At 50.8% G+C, this 12,654-nt stretch overlaps 1 protein-coding gene across 2 annotated transcripts in view; it reads left to right on the top strand.

The window, feature by feature from the left end:
• The window catches only part of PAK4 (p21 (RAC1) activated kinase 4), a 45,941-nt gene that overhangs the window by 10,350 nt on the left and 22,937 nt on the right, over nucleotides 1-12,654 (top strand). The gene's annotated exons all lie outside the window — the stretch shown is intronic.

Raw genomic sequence — 12,654 nt, 5'->3', positions numbered from 1 at the left:
CCTGGAAGGATTCGACCCGTTTCAGAGATGAGGGAGGTGAGGGTGGCACCAGTGGTGAGTGCTGGGTCCATCCTGCCGGCTGGTGCTAACCTGATGTGGTGGTATCTCCTCGGGGTGTTGGAGCAGCTTTTCACATGCTCCTCAAACATCTGGAGCGCCCCTCCTATGAAGGGCCCATTCGGGTCACTTGCCTCTTTTTCCTCTAGCTGGCTGTACTTTTTTTTTAACCACTAGACCGCCAGGGAATTCCCTGTCTGCATTTTTATTTAGAATTTCTGTTAGTTAAATTCTAGATTCTGGTCAAGAACATGTGTTTCCTAGATGGTACTCCTGCCTTCTCTCAGTCCATGGCCTGTCTTTTCACTTTTTTTTTTTAATATTTATTTATTCATTTGGCTGCATCAGGTCTTACTTGCAGCACACGGGCTCTTCATTGCAGCACTCAGGCTTCTCTCTAGTTGTGGCACGTGGGCTCTCTAGTTGCGGCCACGGGCTCAGTAGTTGTGGCGTGTGGGCTTAGTTGTCCCGCGGCGTGTGGGATCTTGGTTCCCTGACCAGGGATCGAACCCGTGTCCCCTGCATTGGAAGGCAGATTCTTAACCACTGGACCACCAGGGAAGTCCATTCACTTTTTTTATTGTGTCTTTTGATGAACAGAAGCCTTTAAGTTTAATGCAGTCAGTTATCACCCATTTCCTTTATAGTTTTATAGTTCTACTTTTCACATTTAGTCTTCCTTTGTGCTGGAACTGGAGTGTGTATGTGTGTGTGTGTGTGTGTGTGTGTGTGTGTGTGTGGTGTGAGATAGGCACCCAGTTTCACATTTTCCATCTGGATCCCCAGTCATCCATGTACCATTTATTACAAACCAGCATATCTCCCCTGCCACCTGTGTCATAAATTCTCTCTCTGTATAAGTGGGCCTGTTTCTGGGTACTTTCTTCCTTTCTCATGCTTGGTTTGCCTATTCCTGTGTCAGTACCCCACTGTCCTAATTTCTATAGTTGATAGTAAGTCTCGATGGTGTGGAGAGCAAGCCCTTCCACACGTCCTTCTTCCCAAGTGTCTAGGCCATTTGACTTTTCATAATTCCATTTAGATATGAGACAAGCATCTTGCCACACACACAGACGTGACACTGAGTCTCCCAGTCCATGAACGTGGTCTGTCTCTCCATTTATTTATGTCTTCTCTGATGTCTTTCAGCAAAGTATCACACTTTTCCAGCCTGGGCCTTGCCCACCGCTTGCTGGATTTATTCCAAGGCACTTTGTGATGTGGCAGGGGGAGCCTGTGGCCTCCTCTCCCACGAGGCGCCTTGTTCACTGGGCTTGGCTTTGCTGGGTGAGGCTCTCACAGCAGAGGCAGGAGCCCACCTCCCCCATTCCCTGCTTTCTCCCTGGCACCGCCCCTGGGCCCTGGCAGAGGGCAGGCAGGGTGCCAGAGAGGAGGTTGTAATTTTCCTGAATGATTTCAAGGGCTAATTAAAGGTTTTCCTTGACTAATCAGCTTACGATTTAATTATCGGGAAACAGGCTCAGGGATGCAGGAAGCAGCACTGCTGGGGTCTCCTTACAGCGTGGCGGGAAGGAGCCAGGGCCCAGCCCTTACTCCATGGCCATGGCAGGATCTGGGGATACCCCGGCACCCCCAGGAGGCCAGCTGCGGTTCTCCATCCCTGGGAGAGAACGGAGTGGAGGGCAGCAGATGCCGGTGAGGTCAGAGTAGGTCCCCGCCCTGCTTAAAATCCTTCTATGGTTCCCACTGCTGGGGTGGTGGGGGACCCAGTCCCGCCTCTGGTCAGCAAGGCCCTGTCCCCCTCCCTTGCTGGCTGCACTTCAGCCTCTCTGGCCTTTTTTTAGTGCTCTCACCTCATTTATTCTTTGGGTCCTGGCCTAAAGGTCACCACCTCTGGGAAGCCTTCTCAGGCCACTCCTGCCCCCAGAGCAGGTGATAAACTCTGCCAGCCACAGGCTGGCTGTCAGCGTCACTCCCTCCACCACTGATAAGTGCTTCGCGCCTGGGCTGCGCCCTGTGGTCCAGCATTGGGTTTGCGGAGGACCCAAGAGGAGAAGGGGTTCAGGATGGGTGCTCTGAGGAGAGGGCTGGGCGCGGGCTTCAGGCCCGGAGGACTGAGTGATTGCTGAGGCCTTCCCGGGGGAGGTGGTTGGCAATCTGGCCAGTGACCTGACCAAGGAAGGGCTCTTGGGAGTTTGTGAAGGGGGAGGGGACCTGGAGATGGCCGTGCCAGGCCTGGCTTCATTCCTTGCATTCTTCAGCAGGCCCCAGACTCCCGGTGGCTAAGGTGGGGGAGGGTGGGCAGCCAGAGAGGGGGGCCTCCTGGGCGCTCACCCTGCCCCGCCCTTTCCCTTTCAGCCCCTCAGGCCTACACCCCCATCAGTCTGTCTCACTTTACACCACCCCTCGAGGACGCAGGCCTGGGACTGTGTGTCCAGGCCCCCCACCCCTAATCCCGTGCTCACCCCTGGCCACACGTTAGGGTTACCTGGTGCAGGCATCCATGCGTGGGTCCAGGGTCAGACCATTTGAATCCGAATCTCTGGCTGTGGGGCCTGAGCATTGGGTTTTGTGAGGTTTTTTCAAAGCTCCCTGGGTGACTCTAGGGCAATTCTGAACCGAGATGAGAGCCACTGGCTTACAGAATGATAGAAAACATGTATTAGCTTTTGCGATGTTTGGGCACTTTCCTGGGTTTCTGACATGGCGTGATTAAGTCATGTCACCTCCGTAAGCACACTATAGGAAGATATGATTATTATTCCCATGTTACTGACAAGGGAGCTGAGGCCCAAAGAAGGCGTCCGTGCCTGGCGGTGCAGCCCCTGTCGCTGTCCTGTCTTCCCATCCCTGGGCCCTCCAGGCCCCTGTCTGAGTAGCTCTCTCCTGTCCCCGCCCCGCTCCTGTCTTTCGCTACCTGTGTCTCTGCCTCCTCTCTCTCCCTCTTTCCCTCAATTTCTGCTTCCCTCCTCCCCTGAAGAGGCTTTCTTAGCTTCCCTGTTTAGAGCCAGGATCCTGCTGAAGCCACAGAGGGGAGATGGTTTCTACAGGCCCAGGACAAGGACGGGAAGGATGCTGACGTCACCGCACTCCAGCCTCCCTTGCTGCTCCTGGCACCCGGCGTGGGAGAGGGTGGGAGGCAGGGCACCCGTCCCGCTGATGGTCAGGGGCAGGGGGTACTGGGGCTGGCTCTGCAACCTCATGGGGAGGACCATCCGGGGGGTGGAGCCTAACAAATCCCGTGGGCCCCAGGTCTGGTGTTGTCATCTGTTGCTGGTGACCATTTCAGGCTCCCGGGGGGTGGCTCACGGTTCAATTTCAGGAAAGGTTTGTGCTAAGATGTGAATATTGCATTGCAGGAGCCGTTATTATTTGATGGGAACGAGGGGGACCAAGAGTCCAGTGCCCCTGTGTGTCCCCAGTCACCAAGGGCTCCCTGGCCTCCTCTCCCCGACCCCATCCCGGCAAGGGCTGGGCATCCAGCTCCCCTGCCGGCCTCACCGCCTCCAGCAGAGCTTCCTCTGTGACCTGAGGCCAGGCCCTGAGCCCTGGGCATCTCTGCACTGGTTCCCATTTGGAGCAGGAGGAGAAGGATTCTTGTTGCCTCCCAGGGTAGCTGCGAGAATTAAGTGAGTCAGCGTGTGTGTAACGCTCAGCACAGGGCTGTCATCATTATGTCTGGTTACTGGTGCCGTGATTACTGTTACAGTTATTAGAGGCAGGATATGTGTTTGGATTTAGCAATTAAGGTTCACGGGGTGAGCGATCCATAACTCTTCACTGTTATGACTAGGTCACATTTCCTTTTGCAAAACATTTAAAACCTTTGTCTAATTGAAGTGTCCACACATGCTCTGAAGAATGGTCTGATGCCCTCCCCACTTCCCCGTCCCCGTCCCCAGCTTCAGCAGTTATCAGTCACCACCAGCTTTTTCATCTGTACCCCATCCCCACCTCCCTGATTCTTTTGAAGCAATTCTCAAACATCATAGACTTCAGCCATAAGTATCTCAGATTTTTTTGCCTGAGAGATAAGGAATCTTTAAAAACACACACACACACACACACAATACCATTGTCACAGGAGAAGAAGAACCAATACTTCCTTAATACCCTCACATTTCCCCAGTTGTCTTATCATCCTTTTTCAATGTGTTTGTTTGACTTGGCATCCAGGCAAGGTCTGCTTTGCGTTTGGTTGATAGGCCCCTTAAGTCTTCTGTAGTCTGTAGGGTTTCCCCTGTCGGCTCTTTCCTGTGCTTGCTTATTGGGTCCTTGATCCATCAAAAACCCTGGTCCTCTCTCCTCTGGAAGTTTCCACACTCTGGATCTCACTGATGCATCCTTGTGGTGTCATTTCACATGTTCCTTTGTCCCCTGTACTTCCTGTATATTGGGCCTTAGGCCTAGAGGCGCTATTGGATTCAGGTTCCCTTATTTCATAGGTGGTGCTCTGTAGGAACATCAGGCCAACATTTGTGTCTGAGTGACTATTTTAAAATAAATTAAGTTTTGGTTGTTTTTTTTTTTAAGTGAGTGGATTGAAAAAAAAATGCTTAAGTCACTCCTAGTAAGGCTGGTACCCAGCTACAGCAGAGCAGAGCAGGAGGAACCCAAAGGCCTGACTTTCAGAACGACCGGGGCCTGGGAGCAAAGGGCTGTGTGTGAGCCCCTGGCTTCCAGTGAACCATCGTCATAAGTGCACAGCTTTGGGCTCCTGCTTTGCTGGGACCAGAGGCCCCCAGCTGAGAGCCATCCCTGACCCCGAGCCGCACCCCCATTCTTCAGCCTGGCCTGGTGGTTAAGCTTTAGGGACTCCTGCCCCAGCTCTGCCCTTGGCCAGCAGGGCCACCCTGGGAAGCTTTCCCATCCCCCACCTGCTTCCTCCTCTGTAACATGATGCTGGTAGGGGGACCACACCTCCCTTGGAGGGCTGTGGTCAAGAGGCCTGGGCTCCAGGAGCTGCTGTTCTGCATTTAGTGTAGACTCTCTTTGACCTCAGCCGGGCCACTCTCCCCTTCCACCCTCCTTCCCTTCCTGCCACGCCAGCCTCCTTGGCTGGCCTCCTCGGGCATTCTGGAATGTGCCAGGCAGGCTTCAGTCCTTGGGCCTTTGCAGTTGTGGTTCCTTCCACCGTGAAAGCTCTTCCCTAGATCTGCACGTGGCTCCCTCACTTCCCCTGCTCTTGCTCAAATGCCACCCCCTCAGAGACACCCCTCCCCCCACCGTCCCCTCTCCCACTTGTTACGTACTTTTTTGTTTACTTTTGTGTTGTCTTAACTCCCTCACTCACTAGGATGTCATCTCTGGGAAGGAGGGACTAGCTTACTCACTGCTGTATCCCCAGTGCTTAAAACAATGCCTGGCACATACTGAGTGCATAATAAAGAATTGTTGAGTACAGACCGAATAAGAGCCTGAACGTGGTTAAGTGAGTGGACTCTGGCCTGGGTCAGACCTGCCATGGAATCCTGGCTCTGATACATGCTGTGTGACCTTGGGCCAGCACCTCCCCTCTCTGAGCCTCACTTTCCTCCTCTGCAACATGGAGGCATTCACAGCACCCTGCTCACTGCCTTGTCTTGCACTAGTGTGGTGCGCGCACGTGAGGCTCTGTAGCTGGCCTCGCTGGTGTCCTGTGTCTCCAGCGCAGGGCACAGGTGAGCCAGCTAGGGCTGTCCCCACCCTGGGGACTCTACCAAATCTTAACTAACTCCTTCCACTCTGGGTGACCGGCTGTGGCACCCCAGGGTAGGGACGCCGTGGATAGATACGTCCCCGTCGCCAGAAAGGCTCCACGGAGAGTGTGATCCGCGCAGGACATCAGAGTGCTGGGCACGTGGAGAGACCTGGGTGTTGGGGCTGAGGCGGAGTCTGGCTGCTTCCAGGCCTTTGTCTCCTTTGCAGGAAACAGGCCAAGAGCTGCAAGGGGCCAAGGAGGGCTACTGCTCTGATCGCGGCAGCAGTTACAGCCTTGGGAGTGTGTGTGTGTGTGTGTGTGTGTGTGTGTGTGTGTGTGTGTGTGTGTGTGTGTGTGTGTGTGTGTGTGTGTGTGTGTGTGTGCGCGCGCGCACGCGCGCGCGCGTGTGTGTGCGTGTGTGTGTGTGCGTGTGTGTGTGTGTGAGAGAGAGAGAGAGATGGACAGAGAGAGAGCAAAAGAGACTGTCTGTGGACACCTGCAGGTATGGAGGAAGCTTCCAGCTGTCAGAATTGCTACCCCTGGTGTTTCCTGCACCAGAGTGTAAAATATGACACATGCACAGAAAACTGCGTAAGACCTGCCTGTTCAGTCTAGTGAATAATTATAAAGCACACGCCTTTCTAACGACCACCCAGATCAAGAAGACAAGCATTGCCAGCACCCTAGAAGCCCCCTCCTTCGTGTGCTCTTTCCAGGTTTATCAAATAAATTCAGCCCTGTTTTCTTCCTTTTAATTGTTGCCTGTTCGTTTGTGAATCATGAAAGATTACAGTTGCCCTCAAGAGATCAGAGAATCACCTGCGGGACTCCCTTGGGCCTGTTGCCCAACTCAGAGAGAAAAACGCTTGCCACGGTTCAAGTCCCCTGGGTCCCCTCCCGCAGGTACTCGCTGTGCTTCCTTGTTGCTTCCATAAACGTATCCCGTATTGTTCTGCAGGTTTTAAAACTATGTAAATGGTTCCAGACCACCAGCACTCAGCTGCGGCTTGCTCTCAATAGGGTGGATAAGTGAAGTCGCATGCCAGTGGGAATGCTCCCCAGCATGGGTCAGATGGAAGCCCCTCCCCATAGCCAGATGAAAGCAGCCCTGCCCCGGTGGAGCCGCAGGAGGGCGCTCTGGGGCTCCTCTCGGCTTGCCACCCCCTGCTCCAGCTGGGTGTGACACCACTGCCTCAAATAAAGGTGGGTACTCCCTGTCCATAGAGGGCACTGCCAGCTTCCCAGGTTGACAACTGGGATTCAGCTATAGGCCCTTGACCTGTAAGGGGCCTTCCCTGACACCTGTTAAGGTGTGAAGGGGGTTCTGGTACCATCCCAGGTCTGTCAGTTCCGCGGAGGGGCCTTCCCTGGAGAAGGGTGAGACCCCCCCCCACGTGGGAATGGATTGGGGGCTGGGTGCAGGGAGGGTCTCTTCTCTTCCCCTGCCTCCTCTGCCCCTCTGCTTCCCCTGTTAGCCAGTCTCATCCAGCCTTTCATGGAGAAGCCCTGTGGGGTGGAGATGACTATCAAAGGCTCTGGATCTGAAGGCCTGGGTTTGCTACCCAGCTCCGCCACCTACTAGCTGGGTGACCTTGGGCTCGTGGCTCCCCTCCAGCCCCCCCTCAGCCTCATTTTCCCCATTTGTAAAATGAGATTGTTATAAAGGTTATTTTATCCATGTAAAGCACTCAAAAGAGAGCTAGCACATAGAAACCTCTTAACAAGTGTTAGCTGAGAGTATTATTGTCATTATTGTCCCTCACTCTTTCACTGTGTGCCTCCTCTGAGTCCAGCCCTGTGCTGGCTGATGCCTGGGACAGGATGGTGACCTGTCTGTCCGAGGCCCTGCCCTCATGTCCAGTGATGGGAGAAAGACACAGCACTAAGCAGTGACAGCCCAGAGTGACCCTGAGGAAAGCACAGGCCTGAGTGTCATGGCTTTGGTGGAGGAAGCCCCGAGAACTTGAAGCAAGCCCTGGCTCCACCCTAGGAAATCAGGGAAGGCTTCCTGGAGGAGGAGACATCTGAGCTGAGGGCTGTAAGAGGAGTAGGAGTTAGTGTGTGGAAAGCTGTGCGTTCCAAGGAGAATGAATAGCATCTTCTAAGGTGGGAAACGGTCTGGCATTTTCAATAAATTATTAATATTTTTAATTAAGCTTTTCATTGTGAGATCATTGTAGATTAACTTGGAGGTGTAAGAAATAACACAGAGAGAGCCCCTGTGCCCTTTACCCAGTTCCCCCAGTAGTAACACCTTGCAAAATTATGGTTAGTACAAGACCACAACCAGGATATTGACACAGATACAGTCAAGATATAGAACATTCCATCACAAGGATCCCCCCTGATGCCTTTTTATAGCCACATCCCCTCCCTGGCCTGTCCCTAACTCCTGGCAACCACTCATCTATCTGATCCCCATTGTTATAATTCTGTCATTTCAGCGTTATGTAAATGGGATCATACTGCACGTCACCTTTTGGTGTTGGCTTTTTTTCTCTCAGCATAGTTCTCTGGAGATTCAACCAGGTTGTTGCCTGTGTCAATAGTTCATTCCTTTTTCTTGCTCAGCAGTGGATGTGCCATCGTTTATTGAACCATTCACCCACTGAGGGACATCTGGGTTGTTGCCAGTTTGGGGCTATTAGAAATAAAGCTGCCATAAACAGTCTCATACAGGTTTTTGTGTGAATGTAAATTTTCGTTTTTCTGGGGCAAATACCCATAAGTGCAACTGCTGGAAAGTAAGGTAGATGCAAAACTGCCAAACTGTTTTCCAGAATGGCTGTTCCATTCTACATTCCCACCAGCGGTGTGTGAGTGATCAGTTTTTCTGTGTCCTCACCAGCATTTGGTGTTATCACTATTTTTTATTTTGGCTGTTCTAATAGGCATGTAATGATAACTCATTGTGGCTTTAATTTGCATTTCTCTAATGGCTAATGATGTTGAACATCCTTTCATGAGCTTATCTGCCATCTGTGTATCCTCTTTGGTGAAATGTGTCACGTCTCCTGCCCATTTTCTAATTGGATTGTTTGGTTTTTTTTACTGTTGAGTATCGAGAGTTCTTTATCACTTCTAGATATTAATCGCTTGTCAGATATGTGGCTTGCAAATATTTTCTCCCAATCTGTGGCTTTTTATCCTCTTCACATGGACTTTTGCAGAGCAGAAGTTTTTAATTTTGATGAGGTCTACTTTATTAATTTTTCCTTTTATGGGTCATGCTTTTGTTATCAAGTCTAAGAACTCTGTGCTTAGCCCTAGATCCTGAAGATTTGTTTGTTTTCTAAAAGTTTTATAGTTTTACATTTTATTTTTAAGCCTGTGCTCCATTATGAATTAAGGTTTGTGCGAGTGTGAGGTTTAGGTGAAGGTTCGTTTTTTAGCATATGGATGTCTGATTGTTCCTGTACCATTTGTTGAAAATGCTCTTTCCTCCATTGAATTGCTTATGCTTCTTTGTCAAAAATAAGTTACCACAGTGAGATACCACTTCACACCTACCAGGATGGCTATTATCAAAAGAAAAAAGGAAAATAACCTGTATTGGTGAGGATGCAGAGAAATTGGATCCCTTATGGATTGCTGGTGGGGATGTAAAATGGTGCGGCTGCCGTGGGAAACAGTTTGGTGGTTTCTCAAAAGGTTAAATATAGAACTACCATATGACCCAGCAATTCGACTGCTAGGTACATATCCAAAAGAATTGAAAGCAGAGACTTGAACAGATATTTGTATACTTTAATGTTCATAGATGCGTTATTAACCATACCTAAAAAGTGGAAACGATCCAAGTGTCTATCAACAGATGAATGGATAAACAAAATTTGTTGCATACACACAATAGAATATTATTTAGCCATAAAAAGGAATGGAGTTTTAATTTATGCTACAATGTGGGTGGACCTTGGAAACATGCTTAGTGAAATAAGCCAGACATAGGAGAGATATTGTGAGATTCCACTTACGTATTCCACCTAGCACAGGCAGATTCATAGAGAAAGAAAGTAGAATAGAGGTTACCAGAGGCTGGGGGGAAGGAGGGAGTGGGGAGCTATTTAATGGGTACAGGGTCTTTGTTGGGAATAATGAAAAAGTTTGAGGCATAGGCCTTGAAGGTGGTTACACAACATTGTGAATGTATTTAATGCCACTGAAGTGTACACTTTACAAATGGTTAAAATATAAATATTATGTATATTTTACCAAAGTGAAAAAAATCAATGTTTTAAAAACCAGTTGGGTGTATTTGTAAGGGTCCGTCTCTGGGTTCTCTATTCCGTTCACCGGGCTCTGTGTTTATCCCCACTGTCTTGATTACTGTGTTTATCCCCACTGTCTTGATTACTGTGCCTGTACAGCTGGTCTTAAACTATCGGGGAAACTACTGGGGAAAGTGAGTCTTCCCATTTTATTCACCTTTTTCACAATTGAGTTCTTCTAGGGCCTGGGCCTGGCATTTTTGGAGACCCTCTCGCACTCCCTTGTGTGGAAGATGGCACCAGGGCTTACCTACTTTCAAAGTCACCCTTGGCACCTGCCTTGCCCTCAGCCCCCATATCTGACTCATCAACAAGCGTTGCTTTTTTGGGGGCAGACGTAGCTCTGGTCTGTGCCCCTCTCTCCGTGTCCAGCCTTCCTGGCTGCTTTCATCAGTCTCCTGGAGCACTGCTTCCGTCTCGTCACTTGTCCGCACACCCGCTCAGGCCCCCTTGATCCCATCCTCCACAGACAAGGCAGCCAGAGTTACATCTCCCAAATGCCAGCCCGTCCTCAGCACCTGCCTCTGCTCCCCCGCCTCGCCGGTGGCCTGGCTCCTGCCCTGCTCCAGCCTGGCTCCCCTGCACTCTCAGCCCTCCAGCCACCCGTCTCCGCTGGAATTTCACACTTCATCAGGCGATGCTGGACTGCAGGCCCCAGCGGGCAGGGACCGTGCTGCACCATCACACCAGCCGGGACTGGACTTGGTGGACGCACATTGGATTTCTATTGACAAACTCCATGAATGTGGGAAGGAGCCCATGGCTGGGGGTGGTGCTGGGGAGATGAGGCTGGAGACATGGGGATAGCTGGGGTGAGTTTACAGAGGTCTCCCTGACCCTTGCAGAAAAATAGGAAAAGGCTTTTTTTTTTTTTTTGGCCATGCCACATGGCATGTGCGATCTTAGCTCCCCGACCAGGGGTCAGACCCCCTGCATTGGAAGCGCGGACCCAGAAAGTTCCAAAATCAAACTTTTTTTTTTTTTTGGCCATGCCGCGCGACGTGCAGGAAGCAAAGGCTTTGAAGAGACACTTAGCAGAAAAGGAATTGTGGTGCTTTTATAAATATGAAAGGATGCACAATTACTAAGTAGAAAAACGCAAATGAAAACTAGGCTGAGAGGGGCCAGATTTCACCTGTCTGACTGGGGAAGATGGGAGAGTTTGACAACACCCTGGGCGTGAGGCCGAGGGAGGGGCTGAGAACGGGCAACTTGGCAGTGCTGAGCTTTGCCCGGCAATCCCACTTGTAGGCATTTGGCCCACAGACATGCTGGCACACCTGTGAAATGACATCTGCACACGGTTATCAGTGCTGCACCCTTTGTGAGAGCAAATGCCTGGAAACCACTGACCTGGCCCCGTGGGGACTGGCTCAAGACATCGTGGCCCTTCCACACAGCTGCTAAAGCAACAAGGCTGTGCTTTGCAGAGATGGAAGCATGGAAATATCACTAGACATATATATATTTTTTATTTTAAATTATTAGCCTACCTAAGGCAAAAATGTATAGTATGACTAGTTACTTTAAAGGGAAGACCTACGTAACCCCCGCCTCCAGTTGAAGACACAGATGGTGCCAGCCCCCCAGAAGCCCATTCCAAGCCCTCTTGCTCCCCGGAGGCAGCTTCTCCCCTGATTTTTGAGGCAGTTGCTGCCTTGCTTTTCTCTTTGGTTTTGCTACCTCTGTATGCATCCCTAAAGAGCATATTTCATTTTGTCTGGTTTTAAACTATTTCTGAACTAAGTCCTAGGATGTATCGGTTTTTGTTTTGCTTCTTCTGTTTAATATTGTTTTTGATATCCATCCACACATAGCTGTGGGTCATTCATTCTCACTGTCGTGTACTGTTCCATGAGGCTAGTAGATCACAGTTCATCGTCCATCTCCTGTAGACGAGCATTTGTGTTGTTTTCAGTCCCTCGCCGATTCAGACTGTGCTGTGTGAACCTTCTCACATGTGTGCCTGGGAGCAGACGTGGGAGAGCACTTGCCAGGTCCCCAGTGTGTCTTCACCTCGACTGGATACTGCCAAACTCCTCCTGGTGCCAGCGGCGCAGAGGAGCCAAGGAATGCTGTTGGCAAAAGCAAGGTGCAGAATCGTATGTGTGGTGTGCTGCCATTTATGGCTTTTTAAAAAGTGTGTAAGCATCTCTGTGTGCGCGTGTGTGCACACACGTGTGTATAAGCTCTCTCAGAAAGAAAACAAACTCTAGTAGAGGTGACTCCAGGGCTGAGCTGGGGTGGGGCAGGGCAGGAGGGCATCGTCCTGTCACTGTTTACCCTTTGGTGCCACTGGCTTTCGAACTATGTTCCATATTATAAAGGGACAGAGACTGAGACGGAGAGAAGGAAGGGAAAGGGAGGGGATAGATGAAGCCTAAATGTGGCAGAATGTTAATAGTTGAGAATCCGAACGATGGATTTTATGGGGGTTCATTGGTTTAGTCTCTAGCTTGGGGTGTGTTTATAAAGTTTGATAATGAAGATCTGTTCCGGTGTGAGCGGCTCTTGAACCGACCTCTCCTTGCCCCTGAGGCCTGTCCCCAGGAGGACCCCTTGATTCCAGTGAGACTTCCTCCTGGAGGAGGAGTGCTCCCTCCTTCCTCCCCCCCTCCCCTGTCCCTTCCCTTGGGACCTAGTTTCCCTGGCTGGTCAGAACTGCCCAGTCCTGACCGCCTTCCTCAC

Source organism: Balaenoptera physalus (assembly GCF_965194825.1).
Source record: "Balaenoptera physalus genome assembly, chromosome: 19".
Taxonomy (NCBI): Eukaryota; Metazoa; Chordata; class Mammalia; order Artiodactyla; family Balaenopteridae; genus Balaenoptera; species Balaenoptera physalus.
The sequence above is the reverse complement of the archived record's forward strand: the minus strand, read 5'-3'. Positions and strand labels throughout refer to the sequence as shown.